The sequence below is a fragment of the Microtus ochrogaster genome, chromosome 15, assembly GCF_000317375.1.
Source record: "Microtus ochrogaster isolate Prairie Vole_2 chromosome 15, MicOch1.0, whole genome shotgun sequence".
In the NCBI taxonomy this organism is placed as follows: Eukaryota; Metazoa; Chordata; class Mammalia; order Rodentia; family Cricetidae; genus Microtus; species Microtus ochrogaster.
Genome location: NC_022017.1, coordinates 33,010,469 through 33,031,220, shown reverse-complemented (window position 1 = coordinate 33,031,220; position 20,752 = coordinate 33,010,469).

Here is a 20,752-nt window from a genome sequence, read left to right as displayed (position 1 = left end):
GCGCACCTTGGGGTGCGACACATATGATTGGAAATGGGTTAGTCCAGGTGCGAGAGTTAGCCGAGAAAAGGGCTAGAGCTAAAGAGCCAAGCAGTGTTTAAATGAATACAGTTTGTGTGTTGTTATTTCAGGGCATAAGCTAGCCAGGCGGCCGGGGTGCTGGGGACGCAGCTCCGCCGCTCTAATTACAACATAAGTCTTCTACCCTAGGAGGTTATAGTTATCAGTCTCAAAGTCAATGTATGTTCATTCTCTTATACCCTGTGTTCTCCTCTGCAAAACTGCTTGTTTAGCTTCCCCCGATTTCATCCCATTGTATGATATCTTTTCTCAGACTCTGCCTCAATTCCTACCAACACAAACAACATATCTGATACTGTACTGCTTAATAGGTTTGGTTTGGCATAATACTTTGTTTATTTAAGACCTCCTGATTCCAATTTTTTTAAATTTTTTTATGTTCTTACGGGTCCTTTCTTTTAGCATTCTGTCATTGAAGAGTCACTGATCGACTGATTCTTCTTAGAACAAAAAAAAAATGGCAACAAAAGGCTATACTTGACAGTCTAGCCATCAAAAACAAATAACATTCATTTTAATAAGCTGCAATAATTCTAGAGGTAGAAAACCTGTGTTGAAACAAATAACACTCAGAGAAATTCTACTTTTCTCTTCTCTTACTTTTTATTGTCAAAGAGGAAATTTGATAGATATTTATGTAGATATAATCATAGACTTGGGAGATTACAAGTTGACTTTTTGGAACCATAACCCCAGGGCAATATGAAATATCTTAAGTCACTTCTGCAAACTCAAGCACTGATTCTCCAGTTCACAGGGGACATACGAAATTTTCAGTGATTTCCCTAAGTCTGAGAGCTTTTCAGTGTTGATTTCAAATATAATTGTTTTTCTGACCAATGCCACTTTTATCTGCTGTGAGCTTTTAAATCATGGTTCTGTGTGCCCAGAGCTATCATTTGATTCTCATCCAAGTTTTGCACTGGAATATAACCTTACCTCCCACCTTCTGCCATTTTAAGTCCTTAAAGTGAAAAAAAAAATTTAGAATTTTGGTTTCTGTCAGAGTTTAACATACATAATAGGCATTTGTGACAGTTGACATTGAGAAACTATCCCCAGACAGGAGCTAGAGATAGGATGAATGAGATCCTATTCTGTGTAGGCTGTTTTATGAGTGAGCTAAAGACAAATCATTCATATATGGGAGCTGATCTTGCATAGAGCAGGAGGACTTGAATAAAGTTAGAATAAGTTTCAATGATAGATTCTTTTCACCCATCCTCACACCTATGGTATTTGAAGATATATTATGTTCATAAAATTAGGTGAGTATGTATGTGCCTGGATGGTACAGAAACATGCACATTATGGTAGTGTGCATGTGTCTGTATGGCACTTTTACATGCCCATGTGTATATATGCAAGTGCGTGTGGAGGCCAGGAGATGTAGCCAATGTCTTTCTCAGGTTGCTTCTTTACCTTATTTTGTGGGCTAGTCTCTTATTGAACATGGAACTCATCAATTAAGCCAGGCTAGATGACCAGTAAACTTTACTGATCTGAATATTTCTTCAATCCTAGCATTGGGGTTCTGAATATGCACACCCATGCTTGGCTTATATGTGGGGGTTGGAAATCCAAACCCAGATCTCTATGCTTCCACAGCATGCATTTTTACCAATGGAGCCGTTTTCTCAGCCCCTTGTAGATATAGTTTAGAAAATAACAAATTGCATTTTCTTTTTATAGTCTTTGAGTATAATAGTCAAAACAGATATGATTCATTAGTAACTGCTCATCAGAACCACCTTGAGGCAGCTCATGGAGGCAAATACTAGAATGTTTACAAGTTTCCCCAAGAAGCACATGGGGAAAACACTCATCAGTGTGTGGGGAGTGGAAAAGTTGGGGACTGCACATGATAGGATGTGACGAATGTGCGTGACTTCCTCTGGAGACAACAGTAACTTGTCTCAGATTACAACCCATTGCTGAAGCTAAACTTGAAATTTGAAAATAATATCCATAGTATATGATTTTTAAAAATATTCTTACTGGATATCCTGGGTAAACTGTGGGTGGGGAGGGGTTGGATAGAAGGGAGGAAATGGGGGGGGTGGGATTATGAGGGATCAGGATGGTCAAATTAGGGCAGGACAGAGGTGGAGAGTAATGAAAGATATCTTGATAGAAGGAACCATTATGGGGTGAGGGAGAATCCTGGTGCCAAGGAATCTTCCAGGAGTCTACAAGGATGACGGCAGCTAAGACTCCTAGCAATAATGCAGGAGGGTGCCTGAACTGGTTTCCCCTGTGTTCAGATTGGTGACTAACCCACTTGTCATCACAGAGCCTTCATCCAGTAACTGATGAAAACAGATGCAGAGATCCACAGCAAGCACTGGGCTGAGCTCCAGGAATCCAATTGAGAAGGAGGAGGGATTATATGAGCAAGGGAGGATCAAGATATCATGATCATGATAAGGAAACCCCAGAGACAGCTGACCTGAGCTTGTAAAAGCTTACAGACTTTATATAGCAGCTAGGAAGCTGTAGGGGACCAACCTTGGCTCTCTACATGTGGGTGATAGCAGTTGTGTAGCTTGGTCATTTGTGGGACCCCTAGCAGTGGAACCAGGACCTGTCCCTGATCCACTCTTCCCATGAAGAGTCAGCTTGGAAACCTAAGGGGTTAGAAGAGATGCTCCGTGAAGAAAGATAATAGGACCTGAAACACTCTAGGGTCCTCTAGTAATGAGACTGATGCCCACAGAGAGGTGAGATCTTTCCAAATCCTTACAGTCAAATGCAGGTTAACCTAGCTTCCTGTTGATCCAAGGTCTGTTCTTGAGCCTTGACCTTTTATTTCAGCTAATTATCCACAGACGGGTGAAAGACAACATATGCAAGAGTCTCCCAATGGGCACAAATTAAAATTGTATATGGAAAACAAATCTGATAGCACCTTTGACAATAGAATTGTCCTAAGTCCTCTGATTATAAGCAATATATATGCAAGTGTAGTACAGTTCATCTTTAGGTGGAGATTCACCTGAACTCCTAGTTCTATGAAGGACAATATGAGCCAATTAGGATAAGGATGGATATCGCATGTCATGACTCATGACATGGTTGAGTTACCCACATACAAGGAAGTGAAGAAATAAACTGTTATTTCTTGAAAACTCACTAAACTAGTGCTGCATATATCTAAATTTAACTCTCATCATGTCCAGAGAAGGTCACCTCTATGTTATCATATGAAGAAAAGCCCATTGGATCTGCTGTAACAAATTATACTATACTGAGTAATTTTTATATATTTACTGTTTATTTGCAATACTGAGAATTGAACACGGAATCTTAGGCATGCTAGTTCAGTGTTGTTCCAATTAACTATATCTCTATTTCTCATATAGCCATCAATTTGAAAAGAACTGATATATATGGTCAGGAGACAAAATCTAATATTTAGCTCATTCTCTGGTGTGGATTAACTCTTCAGAGATGGAAATTTGCACATATGCTCATATAGAAGATGAAAGGGCCTAACACACTTCCCCGCCCCTGTCTCTTTTATAAAGCCATGAATACCCCTCAGGAGGATCATGTTGTTAAGACAAAGTCACCTCCTGAAAGTGCCATCTTCTATGAATAACACCTTAGGTTTCATTCTGTGATTTGTGGGGGAACACTGACACCATGTAAAATGGATAAAGATTTGGTGAGATTAAATAAAATGGCATACTGTATCACTACAAAAAAAAAGGGTAAGAATTAAAGGCTGAATTTGCTATAAGTAACACATTGGTTCATACAAAATGTCATTTTACCTCACTGGTCAGAGTCCTTACTCCTCCACAGCTAGTTCAAGGTCAACAATGCTGGAGGAGTCAGCTAAGCCTCTTGCTTCCCACTGTTACTTGGAACTTTGAAGTAGACTTGGTTCGTGTAACCTCAAAGAGCTCATAGGCCAGATACCGGTGTTTACACTTTATAGGTGAAGAAACTGCGACCCAGAGAGCTAACGAAAATCTTGGAATAAACCACACTCAGAGAAAGTTCTTGAGTTCCATTTACTTTTTCTGCTTCCAAAGAAAAACACGGGAGCAGAGAAATATATTGCCTAATTAAGGGAGCCATCTTAGGGTTGGCAAGAGACTGGACTCTAGAAGGGCTTGCAGGTGTCCAGGGAGATGTCCCCAGCTAGTTCCTTGAGCAACTGAGGAGAGGGAACCTGAAATGACCCTATGCTATAGCCAAGATGAATATCTTGCATATCACCTTAGAACCTTCATCTGGCGATGGATTGAGATACAGACAGAGACCCAAATTGGAGCACCGGACTGAGCTCTTAAGGTCCAAATGAGGAGCAGAAGGAGGGAGAACATGAGCAAGGAAGTCAGGACCACGAGGGGTGCACCCACCCACTGTGACAGTGGAACTGATCTATTGGAAGCTCACCAAGGCCAGCAGGACTGGGACTGAATAAGCATGGGATGAAACCGGACTTTCTGAACGTGGCGAACAATGAAGGCTGATGAGAAGCCAAGGACAATGGCACTAGGTTTCGATCCTAATACATGAACTGGCTTTGTGGGAGCCTAGCCTGTTTGGATGCTCACCTTCCTGGTCCTGGATAGAAGTGGGAGGACCTTGGACTTCCCGCAGTGCAGGGAATCTGGACTGCTCTTCATTCTCGAGAGGGAGGGGGAATGGAATGAGGGGGAGGGGGGGTGTGTGCGGGGAGAGGGAGAGGGGGAGGGGAGTGGGGGGAGGGGGCGATGTGTGCAAGGAGGGGAAGAGATATGGGAAATTTTTTTGCAACAATTAAAAAAAATAAAATAAACAAAAAAAAAAGAAAAACCATTTCTATATCATCAGGGACGTACCATTTCTGTGCATTTTAAATAAGTCTGTTCAGACTTTCATCATTAAAAAGTCTTCATCATCAGACTTTTTAATTTTACAGTTTGCTGGAATATTAAAATTGGACTAAATTCTAGGGCACTTTTGCCATTTCTAATACCCAGCCACTATTGCAAAACATCTAGGTGGTATTCAACATGTTGTCCCCAGAGGAGAGGAGTCTTATAACCCATTTACGAACACAATCACAGTGGGAGTCATTTATAGCCTTGAGTGTGGGCAAGGGTAATTAAAATGCTGTTGGTATGCATGTTTCTACCTTCCTAAACTCTATTTCGCACATATTGTGCCTAGGGCATCCTCTACTGCCCCGTGGGCTATCTGAACATCCTAGTTTATTTAGCTCTGTTTTCTTTTCGAATTTTTATGAACAGCAACAGAAGCCTCAGGCTCTGCTCCGCTTGGGGGGACATGGGCATAGGCCCCCAGGCAGCTACAGGAAAAGCATGGCACTTCCAATCAGTGCACCTTTATTTCTACTGGGGTCTTCTCTGATCTTGGCAAAAGTCTAAATGAGATGAGCCCTCTGATTATGCAACTCCTGACTTTTGTTCTATTTTCCATACTTCTGCACCTGTTACAGACTGTATTGGTTTGCCTTCAAGTTTGTATATTGAAGCTCAGTACAAAATGTGATTATACCAGAAGGCAGGGGCTTTACTGAATTAAAAATAAATGTAGTCATCAGTGAGCTCTAATTCCATATGATTTGTGTCCTCATAAGAGGAAGAGCTTCTAGAATTGCATTCCCCATCTCTCTGTCTGTCCATATAGAAGACATTCTGAGAGCACAGTCTGGTGGCAGGCTCTCACATCCCAAGGGAAGCATTCAGCCTTCCCTGCTTCCAGAATCATGTTTTCTGGAAAATTACTTGGTCTTTCATATGCCCTTCCAATTCTGTCATGTAACCTTTCTATTCACCATGATTAATATAATTTATTTAAGGAATGCATTTCCCCATAAGAATGACAACTTACCTGAATCGATTAAATTTTTCCTCTTATAAATCAACAAGGAGGAGATGATACAAAATAACACATTACAGCAATCAACATGTGTTTGTTTATTGCATTGCTTCTTTGTTACTATTTTTCTCAGCAGTATGTGGGCTTGAACCCAAGGCCTCAAGCATGTTAGTAAGATTCTTCTGACTGAGTCAAAATCTCCAACTCACAGCACTCAATAACTTTGGAACAAATCAAGGAACTTACATTATTGAATGCCCACAATGGAAAATAATATTTCAAAATGGTGATTATACTAGAGATAACCAATTCATAGGACAGTTTGCATACAGCTTACTCAAGGTTATAGGAAAGCATTAATGAATATTTAAATATAATTGAATTAGAAAGAAATTATACTTCTTTGATGTGGGAAGTTCTTCTGTATATGTGTTACTTTTATTGGCTAATGAAAAAAGAAGCTTCTTGGGCCTACAACAGGGCAGAATCAAGCTAGATGGGAAAACTAAATTGAATTCTGGGACAAAGTAGGTGGAGTCAAGGAGAAGCCATGTAGCCACAGCAGGAGACAGATACACCAGAACCTTGACAGTAAACTATGAGCATCATGGTAAAATATGAAATATTAGAAATGGGTTAATTTAAGATATAAGAGCTAGCTATCAATACTCCTAAATGATTGGCCAAGCAGTGTTTTAATTAATACAGTCTGTATGATTATTTTGGGTCTAGGCAACCAAGAAAAATGAGCAGCCTCTGACAACACTTCTTTGGCCTTCATTCTCAAAGATGTTTCTAATAAAGAATTTGAAATTGGCTATTTCCATTTGATAAATGGTTCAGGAACTGTGAAAAGGCAGCACCCTGTGGTTAGGTGAGTTGATAGCTTATAATACTTGGGGGGTGGTTGGCCTCTTGGCAGTTGTCAAATACTGAAATTCAAATCACTTGGGTTCTTAGTCTTTTTGGTGACTTCTCAAAGACTTTTACACACTGAGCCATCTTTCCAGCCCCAACTTTCCCTTTACATGCTCACCAGTACTTCCTGATACCATGGAGCTGTGTGTTCTTGTGAGCATGTGACATTCTCTGATGAGACTCTGAACCCATTTGGGGACAAAGATTATGCAGTATATATGCATTTCTGAAATCAAAAGACCAAGATATTATATGATATAAAGCTTGCTCAAAGATGAATGGAATAATGGCTATTGGAATGAATGGCATGATAAAAACAAATGGAATAAACAGACAACCAAGATGAAGAATGCAATTATCAAAGACTTCAATTACTTTAATAGCCATCACCACAAGTCCCAAGACATAGCAACATATGATGTGCCAGCTCCTACAGATGCATCCTGAGCAGTCAGGTGATATCACCTGCATTTTCTCAAAACTTACATAACCAAAAGAGTCAGTTTTCATGAGACTCAGGTGTCAGTGAAAAGATAATGGTTCTCTTAGAATGTGCTCACCTCTGCATATCTTTTGTAAAAAGTATTTTTCAACTTTACAGCTGTGATTTATGATCTGGGTGCTTTGTACACTTGATAAGAAACATACAGAATTAATATTTCTCCAGGACTAAAGAGATGGCTCGGCACTTTAGAAAGTTTGCTACTCTTGCAGAGAACTCAAGTTCAGTTCCCAGTGATCCCTTTCTGGGTGTTGTACAACAGCCTGTCCCCCTAGATCAAGGGATGGGACACTGTCTTCTGCTTGCTGTGCACACATGTATATATGTGTCACATACACACACACACACACACACACACACACACACAGAGAGAGAGAGAGACAAAGAAAGAGAGACAGAGAGAGATTAAAAAGTAATACAGTGTCTCTCCTTTATTTGAAATGTTAAATTAGGAAAATATTACCTAAAATTATTTTGTGTAAGTTGCATACTCTTACTACATGAGCCTTGGCTTCCCAAGTGCTCATATTACATATTTGCACATTGCAGCAGGAATTTCTGATTAAAATCACAATATGTACAAAATAATATTATTTCAAAACTGGTAAGTAAAGAGAGTTTCTCATGCTCTTGAAATCGTTGTCCTGTGAGTTTGGTCCTACTTTGACCTCAATGGACTGAGTCTCATAACTGATACTTGGTACAGACAAACAAGCAAAGACTGCTATGTCATTTACTCTGAAGCCCTAAAGTATTATAAACAAGTGACATGAATTGGCCATACATTTAATGCACATCAGAGACAACAATTTACTGAGTGTCTCTGATATGGTACTTGTGATCCTCACAGCAATTTGTTGCCACTTTAAAAATAAACATGCAAGATCAGCCATGTAAGTAACCTTGTCAGATTACATGGCAAAAAAAGGGATTGGGGTTTGGCTGGCAATCTGACTCTGGAATTTTGTTTTCCAATCTGAAAACCTATCGAACTGACACAAATTAAATATTAATATGTGTTGTACATGAGCAGACATGTCCATTAAAAAGTACTGGGAGCATTTAAGAATTTGTGCATCCATACAGAAGTAGAAAGATACAAGAAGCAGAATTTTGTACTAAACACAGGCTGGGAGCACAAGGCAGTAAAACAGTAGCTATTTGCTAGTTGATTTTAGGTGTGCTACACTGATGAATTTCAGTTGCATTTTGATGAATTACTTTCTGCAAAATAAATTTATAAAAAGTAAGCTGTCTAATTGTAAAAATGACATGAAAAGTTCTGAATTCATATACACAGTTCTCACTCACTCTCTCTTACACACACACACACACACACACACACACACACACACACACACACACAAACATAGCTTCCTAAAGGAGAAACAAAATCTAAGGAGAGATGAAGTATGAGCATATTAAAAACTATATTTATGGGTATCAAGAAGACAATGTTTGAGTCACTTGATAATTACAATACCACTACCATTTGACCCATGAACATGTATTTCCTAATATTTCTGAACTTTATAGCTATGACTAGAAGTTACTGCCTTCTGAGCTCTGCTTGGGAGCAATGACTCTATCCTCCTTGTAGTATATGGCTGTCTATCCTCTGGCTATGTATTATGTCTACACAGAACCTTATTCATATGAACTCTTACCATAAAAGTTGTGGTCATTTGGGTAAATACATTACCTAACATTCTCAATGTGTCTGACCACCTCAATCTGAAAGTAGACACTATCTCAGGTAGTAAAACAGAGGCCATGTATAGAATTTGACTGTGAATCAACATTGATGCCTTTTGGTCTATTATGATACTTTTATCTTGACATAGTTAAGCAGGAGAAATTTTAACTCAATTACTTTAACTCCTTCAGAAAAGTCAACAGAGATCTACAGTTCAACAGAAACACTGAACACTCTCTAGACCCTTTAATTAAACAAGCAAAAGATTTTTGTTAAGCACCAGAGCAAAGAAATATTTTAATTGAAAATATAAACTTGGAATCTAAAAATTAAATGAAAATCAAAAGCCGAGGCCTCTCCAGTGAGGGAAGCAGATCATTGCCTTCCTCGATCAGTCATCATCAGAGAAACTTCTGCCTGCAGCAGATGGAAATGAACACAGAGACACACAGCTAGACCTTGTACATAGAGTAAGACTGATCATAGAATGAATGTCAACCAACCCTAAATAGGAGGGTCTCCATAAAATTCTTCTCCCGAGGGCTCAGAGAACCCTGTAGAAGGGAGGTAGAAAGAATATAAGCGTCTGAGGGAATGGAGGGCACCAAAAAAACAAGGCCACAAAATTAATAGGATTCATGTACATATGAACTCCCAGAGTCTGGTTCGGTGCCAGTTGGGCTCTGAGAACTGCAAGGTGAACCTCAAATAAAAGTTTAGTTTCATGTAAGTGAGTTTTAATGGGGAAGCAGAAAACTCTTAAGATTTAGCTACATGTCCATCAGTATATGGCCAACAGAAAATGAACTCAGTGTCATCATTGAAGGTGTCTTGTCTCATAACGTCATGGCACAGCAAAATGAGCAACTGGTAATCCTGTGTTGTGCAGAAAACTAAATGACTCACATTTAGCATGTGGACTTATCAGAATGAAATAAAATACAAGTCTTAAATATTTTAAAGCACAAGTACCCTAGATGTCAAAAGTGATGTCAAATTTTGGATTTTGTGCACTTGTTTACAGAGGCCAGATTTTCATAGCTGTCCAGATAAAAATTATTCTTCACTCTTCCTTGGAGCCTTTAGGGGCTTCATGAGGTATTGTAAAGATCAAGATTTTCAACCTCAAGGTCCCCTTGTCTCTGGATTTCTTTCCCAATTCCTGATAACTCTTTTCCCTATAAGAGAGTGAGAAACTCAAGTTCAGCCATCTCTTGGTTTTCACTTCAAGATCACAATGCACAGCTTTTCATTACTAGAGTAGAGTACAACAAAGAACTAGGTTTAGCATGCATCACAAAACCAACCAATCTAGCAAATAGGAAAGGTAGCAAATTATAAGGACACTTGTCTATATTAATTTAAAAACCTTCTTGCATTCAAAACTCCTGTCTGTCGCTCATTCCCTAGTTTCCCTCACTATAGGCTCTTTGATCTACGGAAAAGTCTTGCCCTTACTCTAATTCCTTGACAGGAGCCTGGCTTGAGTAACTGTGAAGGATACTTTTATATGGACTTGGCACAAGTTAAAGTCATCTGAATGGAGAGAACCTCACTTAAGAAAATCTCTCCATAAGATCTGACTGTAGGCAAGCCTGCATAGCATTTTCTTAATTGGCGATTGTTGGGAGAGGACCTGCTTCGTTGTGGGCAGTGCCATTCCAGACGGGGTGATGCTGGTTTCTGTAAAAAAAAAAAAAAAAAAAAGCGGGCTGAACCGGCCATGATGAGCAAGCTAGGACACAGCACCCTCTATGGCCTGTGCCTCAGTTCCTGTCTCCAGGTTCCAGCCCTGTTTGAGTTTGGGTCATGCCCTAACTTCCTTCTATGATGAACAGTAATATAAAAGTGTAAGGTAAAGAAGCCCTTCTCTCCAAAACTTCTTTTTGGTCATGGTCTTTCGTTGCAGCAATCGAAATCCTAAGACAGTAACCCAAGAGGGAGGAAAGCTTAGGAGTAGCCCTGAGCAGGAAAGGTTCTGAAATAAGGCCAAGAGTTCAGGATAAATAATATCTGTAGGAAAATGTGTCTGTTTTCTCCCTACCAGAGAGACAGTGCATATTCAAGAAGTAGGACATCCAATACAATCTTCCGAACATAAAACTTTCCCCTAAAATGACTTTGAGCAAAATTGCAGCTCAATCCTTAGAAACATAAGTCAAAAGAAAAACAAAGCCAAAACAAATCTTCATATTTCTGTAAAATGGTCATAAGTGCATCAGCACCACCACAGTTTTGCTAAAATTTGAGGGCTCTGCCTTTCTATCACAGTGAAGGAGGGTCTTTATAATGAATAAGTGTAAGACTAATGCTGCCTCCTTTTTCCCAGAAAATAGGGCACAGCTCTTCTGCCCAGCATGTGGAGAGCACAGTTTCTCTGAGCCTACTGTCTTTGTAGTTGGCTGATGCATGTGCCTGGGGCCTATAAAAGCTAGCAGAGCTGTGTCGCATTCAACAATTTACTTTGAAAGACATGGGCACCGTTGTAGCTAATGCCTCTGCAAGATTATAATTAAGGGCGACAGCGCTGAAAGAGATTTTCAGATTTTTTTTCCTAGCAGTAAAGCTATCAATTGAGGACAGTACAGTATTCCGGACAATTGAACCTCTTCGCAGGCACTCAGTCATAATTGGCATTGATTTAACAGTCCACAGCTCACCCCCTGGCAACATAAATTGATTGTAAATGACAGCAATGAAGATTAACACCTTTCAGGTACAACATTCTCCTTAAATAAATAAATATCAAAAAAGAGAAAATGGTCAATTTTATAGCACTTCATGTCTCCCTTCACCCCATGAAATCACACACAGGAGCTGTAAGCTCACAAAGCTGTCCCCAGGCAAACCCACTGATTTCCACTATTGTCTAGGAAGGACTATTCCCTGTCATGGTCTATCCTGATAAAATGTTTATCAGAAAAGATCTTTCTCTTTGAACCTTGCAGTTTTAGCAAGGCTTGTGGCTACAGTGCTTGTTTGCTTTGTAAGTTTCAGAATTATATTTTGGTCTACAACTTTTAGTGCTAAAGACCATGTTTAAATTCATTGGTTCCTTCTGTAGTTTTTTGCTGCTTCCTCCCACTTTTTATTGAGATCTACTGTGGCTCACACATCTAGGAAAAGCAGTAATGGAAGCTACCTTCCGTTCTGAGTTGGGGGGCTGAAGGTTGCATGGATGACCTATTACGAAAAGCACTGAGAATATACCTATGTGCTGAAAAACTCTACTGTCAAACTCAGCAAACCAAATCGGGATCTGAGCAGGGCAGTGACTGAGAGTGGCTTTCCCATGCTTCAGGAAAATGTGGTTGCTTCTTTAGTTATGGGTATTAAATAGGTTATGTGGTTCTTAACTCAAAACACATTGAAATGTGGGCAAGGGTTCTCTAAAAAATTGGGATTGGAAGAATAGGATCTGGTTGTTTGTACATCTTTTATTGTCTGTGTGTATGAGTGTGTGTGTGTGAGTGTGTGTGTGTGTGTAATTTCAAGGATTACAGGCTGTCGTCCATGTCGATCGATGAATGCCTGTCTCATGATGGAAAGATTAAGGGTCTGAAGTTGTTCAGGCCACAAAACTGGATGTCTCAGTTGTCCCAGTCTGGTGCTAGAGTCCTTTGGTAATATCAGAAAGCTCTTGGTCTTCAGGCTACATCGGAATCACAAAGAAGTAGGGTCTAACAGCAGCAAAGGGATGCCTCAGGAATAGAATAGATGAACTTATTAGCTAGAGTGAAGGAGCAAGCAGGCAAAAAGCAAAAGTTCCTTCCTTCCACATACTATTATGTAGGGTCCTACCAGAATGCATGACCCAGATTTAGGATTTGATGGTTTTTTTTTTATCTCAAATAATCAAATAAAGAAAACTCTTCACAGGCACACCCAGCTGCTTGAATTTTACTTGATTCCATACATAGATAGTTGAAAACCAAAATTAACTGTCAGTTCTATGTCTGTCCAATTCCAAGAGAGATGATCCTGTACTGCTGATCTATAGGAATCAAGATTATAAATGATCACAGTTTTGTTATATCACCCAGTTTGGGTTTAATTTTTCACTCTCAATGGATAATGAATGTATTACATAAAATCCAAAGATTTGGGCCTACTACCCTTACTATAGTGATGCAGAACACCTAAGATCAGAACACAAACTAACTATGCAAGAACAAATGGAATATTTCTCCACAAAGTTTTTTTTCAGACTGGTTGTTCCCAACTATGATTTTAAATTTTATCTAGTGTTTTATATTTTTATTGCATCTATAATTGAATGTTATGCCTCTCTTCTAATGCCACTCATTCAATGAACTGCTTGTTATGTGGGAGGTAGCCAGAATAATCTTGAAATGGAGAAGCTCCTCATTTTCCAACATGACATTGACTTTGTGGAGATAGACTGCTTCATGCAATCATGATCTCCATATACAGTTGGTGAAGTTCAGCTTTGTTCCCTGCCAAACCAGGACTATGCCACATTTTTCTCTGTTCAGTGGTTACTCTGATTGCAGTGGGATTCTTCCAAGGAAAACATATTTTGTTGTCTGTTTAGGCTTTTCCCTTGCATTTTAGAAATGCTTTTTCTTCTGGCTTGCCAAACTCTATAGCTGAGTCCTCTACGCTATTTGCTTCTGCTTTTCATGTTGTAATCCAAAATGTCCTGTTATGTCACAAAAATGTTGGTATAACTTTGCATCTGACTAGTACATGAGAGATTTGTATGATGAGAACCTTTGCAAAATAACATATGGAACAATTGTCAAATTTTCCTTCCGAATATTTGGTTTTTGATTTTGAGAATGGAAAGGTGCTAAATGATTTAGTTATATTCATATAAAATATCTAAACATATTTTCATATACTTTTCTTTTATAAACTCCTCATTTCCAATCTCATATCAATACTACTTACATTTTAGAAATGGAAGAGACTAGACTCAGTAAGATTTACAGAGTTGTGTGACATTGCATATTTAATCAATTAATGCCATGCAGACTTACCTGTCCTTCTGTAGTCATTTAAAATAGACTCCCCCTAAATCAAAAATAAAACAAAACAGAAAAACCAAACTGGTGTTTTTTAGTAAGATCTGAAACACTAGTCAATAAATAAATTTGCTTTGGGCAAATTTTCTGTTTCAGACACTAAGTAGAAGGAGTTACAGGAAACGTAACCAGTCATCTTCTCCCCAGAGTATAATTAACAAAGTTTGCAAAGGTAGTTCATTGCTTTTGGTCTTCCATACTGCTGGTCATGGTGTACCCCTTGCAGGTAAATTAATGGGTGTGTTACAGATGGTCTATGAGAAATACTAGTAATTGCTAAGCTAGCTATTGTATAATACTCTTGCATTTTGTATGAACATCTGTGTTTTGTCTGGGAATGTGGTTATATGTCTTTCTTTCCAGATAGGTGTAGCTTTTGAATAACTTCTGATGAGTGGGCTATATACCAGTTACCTATCTTGATATCAAGATGAAAGCATACATCTATAGACTACCTGCTGTGTAATGCTGTGGTGGGGGCTGTAATTGGGACCATGAGCATGGTTGGAATCTTCATGCTGAGCATAGTAGGGATATCTTGTTTACTCTGAAATGCCCACCCTTGAATACATAGGGGATACAATTTTCTAGAATTACTAAAGGACTCTAATTATACATTTATTTTGTTGTTGCAGTGGCCTGTACATATTGCCCTCACATATACTATTTATTGCTAAAGTATATTTGTTCATTCCCTTGCATGCATATTCCTATTTGAGAATATGCCATCATAAATGGCTAATTTCTTTACCACTCACTAAATGTTGAAAGACATGCTGAAACTTACGTAAAGTTAAGTCTGGTCTTAGTGTCTAGATTGACAACTTTCTATCATTACTCCAGTTCACATAAAACCACTATTTGGGAGTACAATTTGAGATTTTTCTTGTGTCTCTAATTGAAAAGCCTTCTTTTCCATACCAAGAGCCTTTCCACACCTTACCTTCCAAACAAAGTCATACATGCCTGGGTCTACCCTATCCCTTTCTTCCAAATATGATTCACTACAGTACATGATATTTTCAACTCTCAAGGACTCTTGTTGAAAACCTAAACTCCAGTTTGAATTTTTATGTGGAACTATGCCTAACTTATAGAATGCAGTGCAGCACTGCAGTTGTGAACTCTGGCCCCATGTTGCTCATTGTTCTTCTCAATGTTCTACCAAAGAATAGTGGCTTCTAACAGTTCTTGGCATGGGAAGCAACAACTGGGAGGTGAGATATTGTATTCAATAGTAATCAAGACCCAGTAGCCCATTCGTGTATGTTCTAACAACCTGCTAAGTAACAACAATTTAGAGGCTATTAACATGACAGAGAGAAAGGAGGGACTGCATTTTATTCTTAATTTTAGTGTAAATTTACCTGTCTTGTTAACTATGTGACTTATCTTGGCTGTTTTCAAAGATGGACTAGGTCAAGAAGGTAGCAGTAAGCAGTCTATTTGGGGAAGCAGTCCTTGAAAAAACAAATGAAAGAGCTAGAAACCAGACAATGATAAGGAACAAGCCATGGAAGAGCACATCAAAGAGTAAGCAACTATGAGTAACTGGAATTCAGTATAGATGTCAACTTACAGGAACCCGTACATGATACACTTCAATGCTGATCCACAGAATGAACAAACTGGAGTAACTATCTGCCAAATTCTGTCTGTCATTGACCTGGGATTTCTATGAGGCATTTATTTTATGAGTTTTCTGATGCTCCCACACATATACCCCTCCCACAAGATCATGCAGTTGGAGTCAAAGAGGCATGCTGTTGGCAAAGGGGTCCTCATGGAGGGAGAGGATTAAAGGGGATGAACTTAATCCACTTGGAGCTACAAAATAAGTATTTATCCATAGGCGCTATGTTCAGGGAAGAGAGATTTGAAAAGAATACATATGCTAATACTGATACAAAATAGGACAAAGATATTTTCTGAGAGATGAATAATGATCCACTTAAAAGCTGGAATAATTCTGTGATGTACCTTAAAGCCTCAGGTACCATCAGCATACTTGATCCTCAGCAAGTGAAGGATTTCTTTAAAGATTTTTTTCCATCTTGCATTCTGGAACCATAACTGTCCAAGCCAGGAGCATTTGCTGAAACACTGAGTCCTTATTTCCTTTGAAAACATTCTGCCCAGCACATGGTTAAGACTTCAAAATATTTACTGAAAGACTTCATTAGCATTGCATTGCATGCTCTGTCAGTTCTTTGAAATTTCTGTTCTTTTATTCATTTAAATAATGGCACTGTCATCTCTTAAAATGTATCTATTTTCTTTCTATGAGGTGATACCAAACCCAAAACTGATGTGTGCAGGTACATACTTCTATAGGTTCTGTGAATAATAGTATATAACAGTGGTTCTAAACCTGGGCTTTGAATGACTTTTTCACAAGGGTTGTCTAAAACCATTAGAAATATCAGATTTTTGCATTATGATTCATAACAGCAACAAAATTACAGTTACAACGTAGCAATGAAAATAATTTTATGACTAAGGGTTATCACAACATGAGGGACTGTATTATAGGGTCACAGCATTTAGGAAGCTGAGAATCATCAATATATACAATTATTGAGTTTCAGATTTTTCCATTTTGGGGGGTGATTGATATTTCTGGTCATTTCCGTCCTGGTTGATTCTAGTCAGACTCTTGAAGTAAACACACTGGAACTCAAATGTATTAATTTATGTGGTCCAGCTTTCCCTGAAGCTAATTCCTTCAGTCCACGCATAAAAACCGTCTGTGACATTTTCTCTACAACATCATTTAACAGTAAGTCACAGAGAAAGCAGGGCAGGGTTAAGTGGTGTTTATTATGAAGTCAGTGTAGTCAGACCCACTCATGTGTGGCTCTAATTTGCTGCAGTAAGAGGCATAATGAAAGGGCAGTTTATGGCCCCTTGATAGAAATTGCCCAGAGCTGCGAAAATCCTGGTGATTTCCTAGGGTACTGAACTATGTGCTAAAAGGGCTGAGGGTAGAGCCAGCTGGTGCTAAAATACAGTTGAAAACTAGACAGCGTCAGGGGGAGGGGATGTATCAATACTATGCACTCGCTGATGAGACTAATGAGTTGCATTTTTCTCCTCTTTGATTGGAGTGCTATTTATTACCTCACATTATGCTCTTGAAATTTTGAATGAATCGTACTTAGATGAAAAGTGATTGTAGTTCTTCCCTAGGTTCCCTTTGAAAGTCTGACGCATATCTTTTCACATTGTGCCGGGTTGGGGCTTTTGTTACTCCTGGCTCATTTTGGCTTTTCCTGAATCTCTGCTTTTGACTTCTAATTTATTGTGACAAACGTATTCAATGTGGTCTCATTCACTATGTGCCCTTCAGAAGACTCTAAAAGCAATTGGAAAACTGGCCTCTTCCCATATATGTAATGCTGTATTATCACATTCATGCCTAGTATCTCCTTTTAATACTTTGGTACATTTATGAATCCATTATACCACTTCCATTATACTACTTAAGACCAAATAGAGGAGTATAATTGTTATTGAAATATATTAATACATGGTATATATTAACATTGAGATGTAATATTGAGATATACATTATTCTGATTTCATCCAAACAGCTGATAAATGCTCATTTTCCATGTGTTTAACTTCTCTGTGTTGACATGGACCATCCTCAGCCCATTACTTTTCTAAATAGAATGTTTTATGTATCAACCTCCATCATTAGTAAGTAAGCTGTTTGGGGGTTGAAGTCCTGGTTTTCATTTAGTTCAATAAATTCATTGAGAGTTGTACCTTGAGAAACAACTATATGCCAAGAGCTTGCAAGGTCCTCCATTGATGAAAGCCTCAGCAATGTGCTTTGCCATCAGAAGCTGCCTTTGCACGAAAGTCATACATCTACTCCCCACTATGACTCAAACAACATATATGCTAAGACTGCCCTATGTCTTGGTTTCATGACACAGGAGTGAATATAAAATCCTCACAGAGATACATATTTAAAAGTCTTTAACACATTGACTGTGATTTATGCCAAAGAAACAATGTACAACCATATAAAGGGGTATAGTGAATGAAGGCTATATTGTTTTTACATACTATAGAACCATCAGAAATTTAACATTTCTTTCTTCAAACTTAAGATGGAGAGATAAAAAATAGCTCAGAGACTTGTATAGAATTTTCAGTATAGAAGATAACTGTATTTCCAAAAAAAATTGCTTGACTCAAATTACTTAGCAAAAGTACAGCCATTTTATTATCTTTCCTCCACTCTTTTAGACTTGAAAGCTTGAAATCTTTGAGTTCACCTACAAATCTTACCAATTTAGGCCCAGATTCTTCCAGATACCCAACAGAAAGCACCTGGTATACCAAAGTGGTGAGGAAAATAGTGATAGAGTTGCCATGAGAGATGCTGCAGAGAAGAGAGGGTAGCTAGGAGGTGGTCTTTAATTCATACCCTCCATTGTACTAATGACAGAATGAATCAGAAATGACTTACAGAACATAGGAAACAAGCTAAACAGTCATCAGCCTTAGAATACAAGAAAGGTTGTCAGCCTGAGAAACAAGACAGGAATGGGGGTGGGGGTATTTAGGTCACTTGTCAGTCTGAATGATGCTACTAAAGCCTTTCTTTTCATGACTACCTTGCCTTCTCCCAGTGCTTACAATTGTCCTGACTGACTCATCTAGGGGAGAGAAGGGAAGCCAGGTGAACCTGACTTAGTTTCTCAACTTTTGCATAGTGAAAGAATTATCAAGCTACATATGAAGACTGCCTACCCAAAGCTCTTCACAATAGTCAATGAAATGCCTCTTTGGACTCTCACTTTTAGTTCACCAAGAAAACAAATTCACAGACTCCACTTGGAAGGAACAACCTTTCATTGTTACACCTCGTTGACTCAATAACTAACACTAACACCATAATTTTGTTTTGCCTTCATTTCCTTAAGGAATTGCTCCTTGGTTGTTGCTGTCTGTAGAATACCTCTGCCTGGATTGCTGGAGCTCCATTTCAAATATGCCTACTGTGGAAATCTTTCACATTGCCCTACACTGGATTCACCTTCATCCCCCAACAGTTGCTGAGCACCTAGTGTGATCCTTGCTTTGTCCTCACAGAAAGCAAACTGTGCATATACACCCTATAGTCTTGCTCTCACAGAGTGTATGCTGAAAAGAAAAGACTGGAAATAAAATCACATAAAATGAAATAATTATTTTTACAACAAAAAAATCATTCCAATGGTATGTGTTCTTTTTTAATGATATGGCCTTGATATTATATGAAGCAGAAGGCAGTGACCTGTGATAACAGGTGTGCATATGTGGTTGGAGGATGAAGAGAAATACATGTCAGGCAAAAGGGTCAGATCATAAAAAAAATCACTGTGCTAGAAACAAATTTAGCAAACTGCAGATACTGAAAGGCCAATGTAGCAGAAATGCAAAGAATGATACAAGTTCCCAGAAGCTTTTATTATTTTAGAGTTCCACAGCTTGAAAAGGTCATCCTGTCATCATAACTTTTTATATAAATGCTTATTATTAATAATTTTATTATTTTCCATAGTTTCCCCTTCCTTCTCTCCTCCCAGGCACAACCATACCTCCCATCTGCCATTCCCCCATCCATTCCTCCACTATTTCTATGCAGAAAAGGGCAGGTCTCCCATGGATAGCAATCAAACATGGCATATCAAGTTGCAATAAGACCAGGCAACTCCCCTCACGTTAAGACCAGACAAGGCAACCCAATAAGAGGAATAGGATCCCAGTAGTCACCAAGAGTCAGAGACAGATTTTTCTCCCATTGTTAGGAGTCTGACAAGAAGGCCAAGCTACACAACTGTCGCATATATGTAGAATGCTCAGGTCAGTAATATGTAGGCTCCCTGGTTGTGAGTCTCAGTCAATGTCCTATTCCTTGCAAGATGTAGAATTTTCAGCTGCTCTAGCACTAAGTTTGCCTGCACACTGACATGTTGACCATCATGGTGATAATAGACTGAACCTGTGAAACTTTAAATGAGACACCACATTGAATGTTTTAATTTATAAGAGTTGCTATGATCATGGCGTCTTTTAACAGCAGTAGAAAATCCTAACTAAGACAGAGAAAAAACTATTGGGGAATATGGAGAAATTAAAGGCCAATTAATGGGGGATATATAAAATTATCAAACAATATTATATAAAAACCTACCCCATAAAAAATATATAAAGCACTAGCCAGTGTGTTTGAGTATACAATTTGCATAAAATAGCTAATTATTGTGAAGATACTCAAGTTCATTATAGTTAGGGAAATGCAAAGTAAAGGAAGTAAAAGAATAACTTGTTCATATTAAACTACAAAGTTAAAAAGAATTCAAACTCATCTTTCTCATGGGTATGAGTGAAGCTATTTTGATGATTGCTTAGAGAGATATGAAACATTAAGTATTTAAAATATTAATTAGTTTTATGTGTGTTTGTGTACATGCACATGTGTGTGATTCAATACAAGCTCTTTTTGAAAATAAATATCACATGTCTGCAATGCCTATAGAAGTCAGAAGAGAATAACATATACCATATAAAACACCCAAAAAAGATGAACATGGGATGTACTCACTCATAATTGGTTTCTAGTCATAAATAAGGGTCACGGAGTCTACAATTGGTGAACCTAAAGAAGCT